This window comes from Arachis hypogaea, chromosome 3 (genome assembly GCF_003086295.3).
Source record: "Arachis hypogaea cultivar Tifrunner chromosome 3, arahy.Tifrunner.gnm2.J5K5, whole genome shotgun sequence".
Taxonomy (NCBI): domain Eukaryota; kingdom Viridiplantae; phylum Streptophyta; class Magnoliopsida; order Fabales; family Fabaceae; genus Arachis; species Arachis hypogaea.
The window spans coordinates 100,849,352-100,863,191 of NC_092038.1; the positions used below are offsets into that span (position 1 = coordinate 100,849,352).

The 13,840-nt window shown below is 33.4% G+C and overlaps 1 pseudogene; it reads right to left on the reverse strand.

Annotated features, from left to right (window-relative positions):
• Window positions 1-13,840, reverse strand: part of LOC140183535 (uncharacterized) — a 119,778-nt pseudogene that overhangs the window by 89,857 nt on the left and 16,081 nt on the right.

Sequence of the window (13,840 nt, forward strand, 5' to 3'; positions counted from 1 at the left end):
TATTTAAATATAAATAGAGAAAAATCCAAAAAGTCCAACAAAATTTATTTATTTTGGCCAATACTTTTATTCATCAGTCTAATTCTTTTAGTCGTCTAACAATTTAATAACATATTTTTAACTTACATTTTTAAATATTGATGGCTAACTATTGACAAAAACTAATAAATTCTGTTGATTCTTTAGTATTTCTCATATAAATATATATAACTCAATTTATTTTTAAGTGTATTTTATATTTCAATGCATGCAGGGGGCGAAGCTAGGCTGAAGTTGAGGGAGGGGTCAAAAATTAATCTTGTAAACAAAAAAGAGTAAAATAAAATTTTTAAGGGGGGATAAAATAAAATTTATACACAATTTATAAAGAAAATTTAAAATTTGGGAGGGGCCATTGCCCCCCTTTTGTTATATATGGCTCCGCCCCTGAATGCATGTATATTCTATATTGATAGTTAATTTAATATACATTTACTATCGTTGGATCTTTTATGTTTGCTAGACCCCATTACTCATTACTATAAGGTAGCATTTGATAGGAGGTACTATGACTAAAACTGGAGAACTGAGATTCAAATTGTATTTCGGAACACAAAATTTTAATTCTTTCAATACCTCTAGAAAGTGAAAACATAAGAAATTGAAATTTTTAAAAATGAAAACTAAAACTTTAATAACATTTTATTCCTGAAATACCTTCATTATATTTTTAAATTTCCAACATTACTCCTGTACAATCAAATTAGGATAAAGCTCTATGACCCTATTTTCTTTCTCCTCTTCGATCGGGTTCACTCTTAGGATATCTTCTTCTTTCATCTAATGATCCCTCCTCCCGTTCACTACTATCCTCACCACCTTCACCGGCATCTTCTTCTTCTACCACTTTTCTTTCGAGATCTTCTTCAATTATGCCTTTGAAGACTTCTCCATCGTTGCGGAGATCGGCAATCGCCCTCGCCTCCCCATTCGAATTCTCCACCAAAAAATTAATCACTCTCCTTGACTGCACCAAAATTATCCTCTACCTCATTTGTGAATTGTTTATATATTACAATTATATTATAATGGAAATTGAGGAGAAAAACATTGCTTATGCTGTGTTTGTAATTTGTTGATTATGTGTTTAATTTGTTGATTCTGTATTTATGTTTGTTGATTCTGGTCACAGTGATGTAGGAACAACGCATTGAAGAATTGGAGGGCTTTAGGTCTGTGGTTCGACAAAAACTTTAAAACCTTGAGAACAAGATGCGGGGACCATTGGAAAGTGGAATTTACTAGGGCTTCGAAGAGGATTTTGGGATTTGATTGAAGGATGAGTTTAGTTATAGCATTGGCATCTTCTTTTGCTTCTGATTGGGGTGGCGATGGATAGTGGGTGTAGATTGAAAATGTTCGAGGTAGAAGCGAGAATGAAATTTTTGGTTTAGGGGCTTTCTGTGTTTTTTAATTTTAATAATAAGGATAATAAGTTAGTCATTTTATGTATTTTAGTTTCTGTTTGAGATATAATTGAGTCATATATATCTTACATCAAACACAATATAAAAATTTAATTAAGACTCTATTTTTTAGTTTTTATCTCTCAATCTTTGTCTCTATCTTTATCTTTTTTCTAAATGCTATCTAATTACTATAGTTATATCTACTAAAATTTTTTAATGACAATCATTTTTTACTATAATGTGAGGTCATGTATCACGTTTCAACTATTATGTCAAACATTAAAAAAAAATATCAATTTGACTGATATTAACATTTTTAGCAATTATGATATCAATATAAAATTAGTTATCAATAAATCACTCATATAAAAATATATGATAATATTATATGATCAATAAATATTATTATTTTGAATTAACACTTAATTATTAATAATTTATATTCATATTAGAATTTATACATAAAAATATATATATATTTTGTATTTATAATTATCAAAATTTACAAACATAAGTTAATACAACTTACACTTATATTTAGCAAAGTTTACACATATAAATCAATAACATTTATTTGTTGAAAATAATTTAGCATTTGTATTAACTAAATACTAACTAAAATTATTAAAAATCACTGATCCTTAAGAATTTTTGAATATATAAATATAAAAAATATTATATATATATATATATTAAAATCAACTATTAAAATTAATCATTATGTATCTATATATAAATTTATATATTATTTTATTTATTTTTAATATATATTTTATATTATCGTATATATTTTATATACTAATAATTGATTTTATAACCATTTTTAATATACATCTAATATAATTATATAAATATATACGAATCCATAAAAGCTGAATTTTGTGTGCGTCATCACTTGGCTTTTTTTTTTTCCCTCTTAATGAAGAACTCAATTTATTAAGTAAGTCTTTCAAACGCTAAATTGATTCATATATGATCTTTTAAGAATTAATTTAAACCTTAATCGCAAATATATTACCAAGATAGAGATACGACTAATAATTTATGATTGATATGCTACTATGCTTTAACTTAATTAAACAGCCAAATTATTAAATTCAATTCAATGCAATTCAAATCATGCGGATGTGGTGCCCCTACACTATATATTAAGCGTTAAAAATTAAAAAAGTATATTCTCTTAATTTTTTAATTAAAAATATAAAGTATAATTTTTAATTTTTAATATTTTTTTTAATCATATTTATAAAATTTATAATAGAAAATCATACTTTATTTCTTGAAATGACCAAAAAAATTGAGAAGATCTAATCTTATTCATTATTGGATAAGTTATTAGGTGCTAATTATATTAAAGTTAGAATAATTATTTTGGACTTTGTTAAATAAATAATGGTTTGTGAACAATGTGAATAATGAGATTTAAAATTAGCCCAATAAAATAAAAATATACTACACTTTTAAATTACTACTTACCTAAATCTTAATATTATAATAACCATCCGCATACCTAGTGAATTGAACATCAGATATATCTATTATTCATATTATTTACTATTTTTATTGTCTACCTACACTTTTTCAATTCTTTTTATTTTCGGTTATTGCAAAATTTCAAATGTTCAAAGATTTTTCATGAGTTAAACTCCAAAGTAGTATTTAAGATTGATGTCGTACACCAAATTATTGTTCCTAAGATTTTAATTGCACTAATTATATTTTTGAAATTGACAAAAGTACACCATGGTAATAACTGATCCATTTTTTGTTAACGTGTTGACATAATTTGATGACATAGACCGTTAGTAACACGTGTCACTTTATAATTTGACTACTTATATAATGGTATGATGACAGGTAAGTCAATGACACGTGACATGCTAACGTGGACGATTGTGCCACATGTCACAATATTATTTGGTCACGTATTAGTTTGTGCCATGTATTGCAATATTATTCATCCACGTGTCATCCGCTATGTCATCATTGTAGATGTTCTAAATTTGGTTCATGACTTTGCACTAAATGACTCATTTTAGTCTCTAAAATTTAATGTCGTACACCAAATTAGTTCCTTTCCTATTTTTTTTCTTTTCTTTATAAATTCAAAATTTTAATATCTTTAAATGCACAAATTTTAATTCTATTTTTTCATATTTTTAAATATAAGTGCTTTTAATAATAGTTTTAAGATTTTAGTTTTAATCATACAAATTTTTTCATAATAATTTTAATATCGATAAATTCACGACGTGGGCTAACTTCCCATGTAATAAAGAAAGAAATCACACACTCACTTTAAATAATATCATCAACTTAGATGACTAAATTATCATCTCTTCCTGTAAATATTCCAACAAATTCGAGTATTTCACAATTCAATTCTTACATAAACCAGCTTAAACTCTTGTTGACTTAGAAATTCGGAGTTCCTTGCAGATGCTATCCCAATCGCTGTCTTAGAGCTAATGTGAAGGCATTTCAAGCATCTTTATTGCCATCTCTATCCTCTTTCGTCTAACCCATTTACACACAAACAGTTTTAGGTACGTCTCATAACAATGATTATGTTATATAATAAAAGAATTATATGATTGATTAAAAAATATTTTTTAAATCCAAAAACACTACATGAAAAACGTTGAGTACTGTCGGATATACCGTCGTAGAGTAGTGGCAGATTTACTAGTGGTAACAACGTCAAATTTCTAAGGTTAACAAATTACCGGTGGATTCTATTTTTCGATGGTAAATCCAACAGTGATATTTGGAGGGAAAATACATTAAATTGGTGGGTCCTTTACCGTTGAAAAAATTCGACGGTAACTCCAATTAGTGAAACGCTGTATTTTGGTGTCCCACAATAGGTTATGGTTGGAATTTTTCGACGGTAAATCTGACAGTAAATAGGATAAATTCAAATCATGAACCCTCTTCCCCCTCATTCAAAACCATCATCACCACCATCTCTCTCTCTCTCTCTCTGTGTAACAACCCTAGTTTTTGAAAATCAAATAATTAGATATTTGTGATTTATTGATAATTTTATTTTAAGAAAAATATTTTTCTAAAGGTAATTAAATAGAGTTTTATGATAATTGAAGTTTCAATTGATTAGAATTTTTATATAATTTTTATTGAATATTTGATATAATTGAAATTATAATTTTGGTAATTGAAAAATAAGAAAGAATTGTATAATTTAATTTAAATAAATTCTATTTTGAATGAGTTATGTTATTAATTTGAACTCTTAGGAATTAATTTACTAGAAATGATTAGATTAATTTTTATAAATACTTTAAGTTTAAGTCAATTAATATTTATGCACAATTTTTATTATAATTAGTTATTTTATAAATTGAAATTAAAGTCTAGTGATAGAAAAATAATGAGAAGTTATATCATTTAATTTGAATGGTTAATATTGAGTTTGAACTATATTTTATAATTATATGATTAATATGTTTATTTTATAATTTAAATTAGAAATAATTGATTGAACTTAGCAATATGTTAATAAATAATGTTTCTAAATATTTTTAATAGAGTATATTTGATTCTAAAATTACTCTACCCTTCAATTTTATCAAAATATCTATTCATATCTATTCATATTACTTTATAAAATCCCTAATTTCTAACCCTAATTCCCAAATCAAACTCAGAAACCCTAATTTCCCAAATTGAAAACCCTAAATTTGCAATCAGAAATTCTAACCCTCCCCCACTCTCCTCAGCGCCGTCACCCTCATCACAAGCATACAGACTCACCCTCTCTCCCTCAGCTTCACCGCGGCACACACATACACTCAAGACACCACATTCATTCAGCCCACACCCCTTCTGTCACACACCCACGACTAGTGAACGGAGCTGCACCACGCCCAGCCTGCCTCGCCATCGCCGCCGTCATTATCGCCGACAAAGAGGACGCCGTCGTCAGCCCCGCGAGATGCCACCCGCGTCACTGCCGTCGAAGCTCCGCGACACTGCTGCCATTTCGCGAGGAAAGGATGTTCGCAGAGGGAGCCAGGTGAGAAAGGGAGAGACGAGCACAAACCAGATCAGGGGAGAAGGCGCCGTGTCCGGTAGCTGTCGTCACGTCGCCGCCGTCGTCCTCGTCACAGAGCCAGCCGCCGCCACATATAGCAAATTCAGAGAGATGGAACTCGGGAAGAGAGGAGACAGAGAACTCGGAGGCTGAGCTGGGGTTCAACCACCGTGCCCAGCCGTGCTCGCGTCGTCGGCGCCGTTTTCGTCGAAACCACCGCCGTTTGAGGGGCTTGCTTGGCCGCCATTGTGCTGCCCTGCTTCACCGTGGCTGAGCTCCGCTACTCCCTGCTCTTTGGGCTTGTGATGTTGATGCGGGAATTACTACAGGAAGAGAAGAACACGAAGAGGAGAAACTGGGAACGTTGTTATCGCCATTGCTGCTGAAGACCAGCCACCACGCCGAGCTTTTACCGTCACCATTCTGCCCGGTGTCGCCAGCACTGAAGTCGGCCGCTACCACTGTCGAGCCTTGTTGGAACTGGTGTTGCTTTTGGAGGTTTGGAAGGGAGGCTTGCTCGGATTTGCTTCTGGTCCTGGTTCTCGCAGCTATCGGAGCCTCTGCCACCATCAGAGCTGCCATTGAAGCTATTGATTTGGTTCCAATTCCTCCATTTTTGAGACCGTGAGCTTCGATCCTTGCTTTGCTTCTATCCTATTCCTATGTCTTTCACCTGTTCTAACTAAGGAAACCTATATTTTTGTTCAGTGCTGCATCTCTATTTTCCCTGTTTACTGCTAGAACTATCATAGGGGATACTGTTGATGTCATCAAGAAACTGTTAGAGCTGCTGTTGTTGCTGATGCGAGTTAGAACGAAGTTGGAGTCACGATTAATTTTGTGGATTTTGACTAACTGAGGTAGGGGATTTAACGTTTTTAATTTAGAATGCCTAAAAAGTTAATTAGATAAGTGCAAATGGTTAATAATAGTTAAGGACTTCTTAATTTATATGAATAACTTGAAATGTGTTTGAGAATGGTTAGCTATTGCAATTTTTCTGAGTTATGATTTGAATTAAATATGGTAGTGGATGGTGATTAAGCTTGTGTTACTTACTGAATTGAAAATATGTTGAGTTACTTAATGAGAAAAACTGACATGTTGATGATTGATGAATTAGGTTTGAATTGTGATTGGTCAATGCTATGACTGATATTGGTTTTCTGATTTTAATGGATTTGTTGACAATTCTGATTTTATGTGATATTGCTGAATTGGTTGAAATGGGGTTGTGGTTACTTTGAATTATAATTGAAATTAGATGCGGTTGTGAAATGTGACTGAATTATTGATTCTGCGATGAATTGGTTGAGAATCTGTTATGGGAGTTGCTGATAAATGGATGGAGAATTGATTGAGTTTAATTTGAAAGGGTTTTATGACTTATGAAGTTAGTTACGAAATGATGAGATAAAAACTGGATTGTTGGATTATGTGAGAATTGCGAATTGTGGATTTTCTGATTGCTTGAGAATCTTGTATTTGATAATTGTTGAGAAAGGATTGTTAAATTGTTGAGAAAGAGGGAACCCGGAAGGGTGGCTAAGTCCGAGTTTTAGGGGAGGTGCTGCCGGATTTTTATAAAATTTGAGGCTTGGTATGAAATGTTATTTTAAAAGATTTGGATTTGGAAAATTATATTATTTGATTTTAATTTACTAAGAAAAGAAATGAATTATGTTTTTCAGTTTTATTTATTGAGAAGAAATATTATGTTTATGTTGGATTTATTACGAAAAGGATTCCGTTTTGAGTTGATTTATTAAAAATAGAAATAATTATGTTTGAGTTGATTTAATATGAAAAGAGTTATGTTTTAGGTTTGAAATAAAGGATTATCTTTTTAGAAGATTGGTGAAATAATAATATTTGAATTTGAAAAGTAAAGAGAGATGATTTTTGAGTCTTTAGAAAGTTAGTAAACTTGAGAAAGAGTTTTATTTGATTACTTCTAATGAAAGGTTATGTTTTGAAAAGTGTTTAATGAGTTTAAAAATAAATGATTTTCTTGAATCTTTGATAGAGAACTAAAATGAAAGATAGTTTTAAAGTTGGCTTGACTCAAGATTGCCATAGCAGAGGTTATGAACTAAATTGATGATTGAGATTTTTATGAACAAATGGTAAAGAGAAATGGTTTGAGTTATGATGTTGTAAAAGTAAAAGCTGTAAAGTTTGTATAGCATGATTGAACAGAGAAAGAAAGAGGTACTGCATAAGAATGTGAAAGTGATGATGAATAGTGAGAATGATAATGAATGATGATAATGAGAATGATTATGTGATGATCTGCTGCGTGAAGGCAGCCAGATAGATGGTGGTATGACCACTGAGAGTGCTTTCCTGGGATACTTAGCTATAATGCTATTCTGTAAGTCAGAGGACTCTTACAGAGGTATCGAGAAAACACAACTAGCATATACTCCTGTAAGTCAAAGGACTCTTACAGTGAGTGTGTGTGTTCCTGTAAGTCAAAGGACTCTTACAGTGAGTGTGTTGGGCAGATAAAAGCTGACTAGCTCCGTCTTGCAAATCAAAGGACTCTTGCAGTGGATTGCTAGTGCCACCCTGCAAGTCAAAGGACTCTTGTAGTGGTTTACCTCACAAGTCAAAGGACTATTGCGAGGGGCATTGCCAACAGGGAAGCCTTACCTGGTCAAAGGACTCCGGGTAACGTCGGGAGCGGGTATGTAACCGACAAATGAGCTCATTACCTGCACTAGGGCTAGACATGCATCATCCTTATTTGCACATCTACATTTGATTGTATTTGCTTGTTTTATTTCTTTGTAATTTGTGTTGCTTGTCTTGTTTCTTTGTGATTGTGCTGTTTGTTTTAGTGACTTGCTTGTGTGTTTGATTAGATATTTTTGTTGATGCTGTGAACTTAGTAAAGTATTGAGGAATGGTATTTGTGAAATGAGGTTTGGGTATATTAGTTATGTTGCTGATTTACTTAGTTACTGTGATGGTTGAGGAGTGCTATCTATAGCCGATGAATTGCTAGTGCGATTGAGACTTTATGTAAGTAATACGAATTAAAGAAAGGGATTTAAACGGTTTCAAGTAAGTCTTGAGAAATAATTTGAAAAGGTTTGATAAAGAAAACTACATTGGAAACTTGAGTTAATTATTTGCATGTTAATCATTACTTTTACGGCATTCCCATTCCCTACTGAGAACGTGTGGTTTGTTCTCACCCCAAAATCTTCCACCCTTTCAGTGACACAGGTTCGAAGACTCAGTTTGAAGCTGCGGGCGATTGTTAGACCTTATTTATGAGTTAAGTTTTTGAATTGAGTTGCTTTCATAGAATTCCCTCGCCTTTGTTGCTTAAGATTTTATTTTATAAAGAGGGATATGAGTTATATCTAAGTTACACTTGAATTTGTTTGTATAATATTTACTAATAATTATATGATTATTATTATTTGGTGATGCTTGATATATGATTTTATAAATAAAAACAAAATTTTCTGGCATTTTTTACTAAATCTGAAACACGATATCGAACTAGAGGCTCAATATTAAATAGTTAATAGGGAAAACAGGTCGGTAACGCCTTACCTTTGGTACGATCATGATGTATTGGAAGTTGGGTCGTTACACTCTCTCTTCTTCTAGTGTCGCCGTTACCACCATCTACTGCCACAGCGGAGACCACCACTGTCAACATCCCCTCTCTGTCACCGTCAACCCACTGCCGACCCCTCATTCTTCTCATTATTCCCCTTCCTCCTCTCTCTCCTTCCACTGTCGCCGTCACCATCATCTGCCGCCACCACCAAGACCACCATCGTTGGCACCCCTCTCCGTCACTGTCAACCCACTGCTGACCAATCCATCTTCTCCTTTTTCCCCTCTACTCCTCTCTCCTCGCACCGTCAAATGACCCTCGCCCCCGTCATCATTGCGCCGTCGCTACCCAACCTTCGGCGAGTTTTCCATCCTTCGGCGACCACCTTTCCACCACTTGTAGCTTCGACGACCAGCGTTCCACCACCTTTCTGCCATTCTGCATTCCAAGTTTTTTCTTAAATTATGTTTCTCGTTCTTCTTTAAATTCTGTTTTGGTTAGATTGTTTCATTATTCTAATTTTAGTTAGTTAATTTAGTTAGAGTTAATCTTTTTTATTTTAGTGGATTTTAGGTGGTTAGAATAGATTTGTTTTAGGATGATTAGTTTGTGTTATATTGGTGAAAGTGTTGAAAATAGATTGAATTGATGGATAATGCTGCTGATTTTGTGTTGAATATGTTGAATTTGTATGAATTGATATTAAAATACTATTTGTTTTGTTGAACAATTGCTGAAATTTGGTTGAATAGCACTGACTTGAAGAATAGTCTGTCAACTATTACTTAGTTGCGTTGATTTTGCATCTTTGATATATGTGCTTTCCAAATGTTCATTTATATGTCTATTTTAAATTGCAAGTTATAGCTACCATGTGATTTAGGATGTTTGATTTTTGCTTGGCATAGTTAATTAACTCTATTTGTGACATAGAATTGTAATGTGTTGGATATTATTTGCAAATTGAGTTTTGTGTATGTATGTTGTGTGTACGACAAGTTGCTTGATTGAAGTATTTTTCACACTTAGTATCTGATTTAGATCCAATAATGTACATTATGGTTGTATTCTAAGATAGTTGCTATTCAGATCATCAAATGTTGAACTTAACGTTGTGGTATTAGTCATAGGAATTACCTAGATTTTGTTATAATTTATTGTTGATCTATTGTGCTAAAATTGTTAATTGGTATGTTATTTGTAAATATGACGACAGGTAGAGGTGCTACGGATCAGGCTGCTGGTCATGGTTGACTGGTCGTAGCCATGGTCGGGGTAAAGGGAGGGTTTCTTTGAGTACCCCCTTAGACTTTTGGATCCTGCCTCTCTCTCTACTCCGACAACCCCGGTGATGCCATAGGTTGTGGGTTTAGCGGACTAGCCGTTCATCATGGTCCTTAACTCCAACTACGTGCCTTCGTCTACGGCAACGCCGCCGCCTTCTATCGCTCAGTAGCTCGCATCCACGGCGACTCTGCCTTTAGCGATGGATGCTGCAACCCCGAAGTCTAACCACGGATGTGAGCCAGCTGATGCCCCTCCACCACCTTCTATCGTACGGTTGACCATTTAGCTTGATAGCGGCACAGGACAAGTATCACTTTAAGTCTCATGTATTTCCTATTTATGGTTATTGCTGAAAGTTCCTGAAAAGTATTTCCTCTTTAGTGTAGTTAGGTTTATTTGGTTGCTTGGTTATTGTTTCCCATTTACTAATGATGGTTATTGCTAAAAGTTCATAAAAAATGATTCATGTTTAGTGAATTTAGGTTTAGTTGGTTGCCTGATTCTAGAATTGTCATATTAATTTTTTTGTGGGTTGTTGTTAGGTTTGCATTGAACAATAACGTGTGTACTCAAGAGACAACCAATGTTATCAAGCTGATGTACGACCATCCCTAGCCCAGCTACAAGCAGATCCACGCTGAGATCAGACAGCGATGGTTTAAAAAATGGGCGATAATTACCTTTTTTAGTTTCAAACCATTTTAGATAGTTTATATCCTCTATCTTGCTTAACTAATTTTAAAATTTCTTTGTTACAGCTGCACTTTATATGGAATGCTAAGCACGATCTGACCATAGAATAGGTCGACGACTTCAGCAGATACTGGATGATGTTCGTCAGGGGTGCGACCACCTGACGACCTGACTCTGACCAGAAATAAAGAAGGTTCGGTTAGTTCATTGGGAGACCGATGAAGGGTTCAGGCATCGGTGCTCCACCAACAGAGCTAACAGGACATCGGCTAGGTCATCCAAATATACCGATGGCTCAGCAGCTTTCATAAAGACCAAGGTCATGTTGGTATGTAGTGACTTTAATTTTGTTAATAACTTAATTATATTCTTTTGCATATCATGACTAGGCATCCTAATCATTTTGTATTTCAATACAACATGTGTAGTCGAAGTCATTGGATTGCGAGGCGACATTGGCGGAGACGTTCAAGTACATTCACACGCTAAAGGAGAACAAAGAGAGATTTGCTAATCAATGGTCGTAGGACCATTATGTGAGTATACATACATCTAATTATCTTCTGCTATAATATTTTTAGAGATTAACTGTATATCTGTCGTACTAATCACAATAACTTGTGTTACACAAGAGTCCTACACATAGATACTAGAGGCCGCGACTCAGCAGTCTCAGCAAAGTGGGGAGGACACCTCCGCCAATGGCTCTGCAGCTTCAGTCGTCGATCCCGATGCGGTTTGGTACAAGACCGCCTTAGCGTCGTACAAGAACCACGTATATGGATTGGGGTTGTTCTTTGCTAGCAGCATCCGCACCTACACGTTAAGGCCGTTATCAGGCTCTACCACTAGTCGAGCCCGAGGAAGGTGTGGATTTGAGGCTGCAGATACAGGAGTTTTAACGTAGCTTTCATCAGCAGCCTCAAGAACAGAATGATTATCAGGAGAGGTATCAGGAGATCCTCACCCGTATGATGTCTACAGATGAGCTCAGACTGGAGTGGAGGGAGTCGCTGGAGTGGCTTCAGCGTATGAAGGCTTAGATGGAGGTGTACCAGACCCAGATGTGTGCTGCTGGCGTCGACCCTGCAGGTCGTAGCACCGTTGCTGGTGGCAACGGTTCTGCTGGTGGCACATGGACATCGCCACCTTCTGCGCCACCGACTCAGGCCATGGAACTGACGATGATGATGTCGACGACTACCTGGATCTGTAGTTATTAGTGTTTCGTTTTACTGTTTGATTGTATTTCTTTGATGTACTTGACTTTTAATTTATTTGAACGCTGTATTATTTTTTTAAATAATAAATTTTAATTAGTTATTAATTGAACATTAATTGTGAGAAAAATAAATTTAAATTTAAAATTAAAATTGACCATTTATTTCAAATATTTTAAAAAAATTGATATTACCGTCGGATTTACCATAGAAATAATACGACACTACTATTGCGCGAAACAACATTTTTTAGTGCCGAAATACCGTCGGTAACCAATTGATTTTTCGAACTTCTAATCCGTTGCAGAATCCAACGGTAAAAAAATTCGACGGTAACCATTTACTAGCGTGGTTTATACCGTCGGATTTTAATTGATTTTCTGATGGTAAATTTGATGGTACTCAACCTTTTTCTTGTAATGAAATGTGTATTTTACAGGAAAAGAAAAAAATTAAAAAAATTGTGTTTTGAATCTTGATTTCTTGTTAAAAACATGCATGTTTTTGGACAAAAATAAAAAATTATTTAATCAATCATATAATTCTTTTTTTTTAAATAACATACTTATATATTGCAAAATTTATTAATGTTAAATTATTTTTTAAAAAAATGTATAATTAAACCTAAAATCTTAAAAATATTTATAAAAGTATTTGTATTTAAATGATATATGAAAAAAAGTAGTGGATCTAAATATATTGAAAATTTTGAATTAAAAAAATTGGTAAATGGACTAAATTTAATGCACGATATTCAATTTTAAGTATTAAAATGAGTTTCTTAATGTAAAGTACGTTAAGGACTAATTTGATGTATCTATAATGATAACATAGTGAATAATACATGGACAAATAATGTTGCGATACTTGGCTTAAATACTATTATGACACTTGGCACAACTGCCTACGCTAGTATGTTAAATGTCACTGATCGACCGGTCATCATGTCATTACACATAACCAAATTATAAATTAATGTGTTATTAACAATCTACGTTATCAAATCACGTTAGTACATCGTTAATAGAAAATAGGTTATGAATTAATGTATACATGTTTATCAATCTCAGAAATATAATTAATAAAATTAAAATCTCAAAAATAATTTTAATACACATATTAACTTCAAAAACTACTTTGGATAACTCGTTTTTTCATGTTCAAAGAAGTGCATATAACTAATTAGTAGCTCATGGTTTAACTTTGTTGGCTCTAGACACATGATTTTTTAATATGGAGTGAAGATATCCTCTCGATTATTGTAAGTACTTAGTAGTTGATGTAACAAGTTTTGAAAGAGTGGCAAAAATATTGAGTAATGTTAGGTAGTCAATTTTTTATAAGTTAGTTTATTTATATTAAATTTTAGATTTGTTTGCTTTCATCAGGTATACTACAAAAGGAGGGACATTAAAGGCCATCAAAGAAATGAATGGAATGCAATTAAGGAGCAAAGAGATCTTTGTGGGTGAGGCTAAGTACAAGAGGAAGATTGATGTCTGAGAAAAAATTACTACGCACGATGAAGATTCTCCTACTGAAAAACAAGAAAAAATTA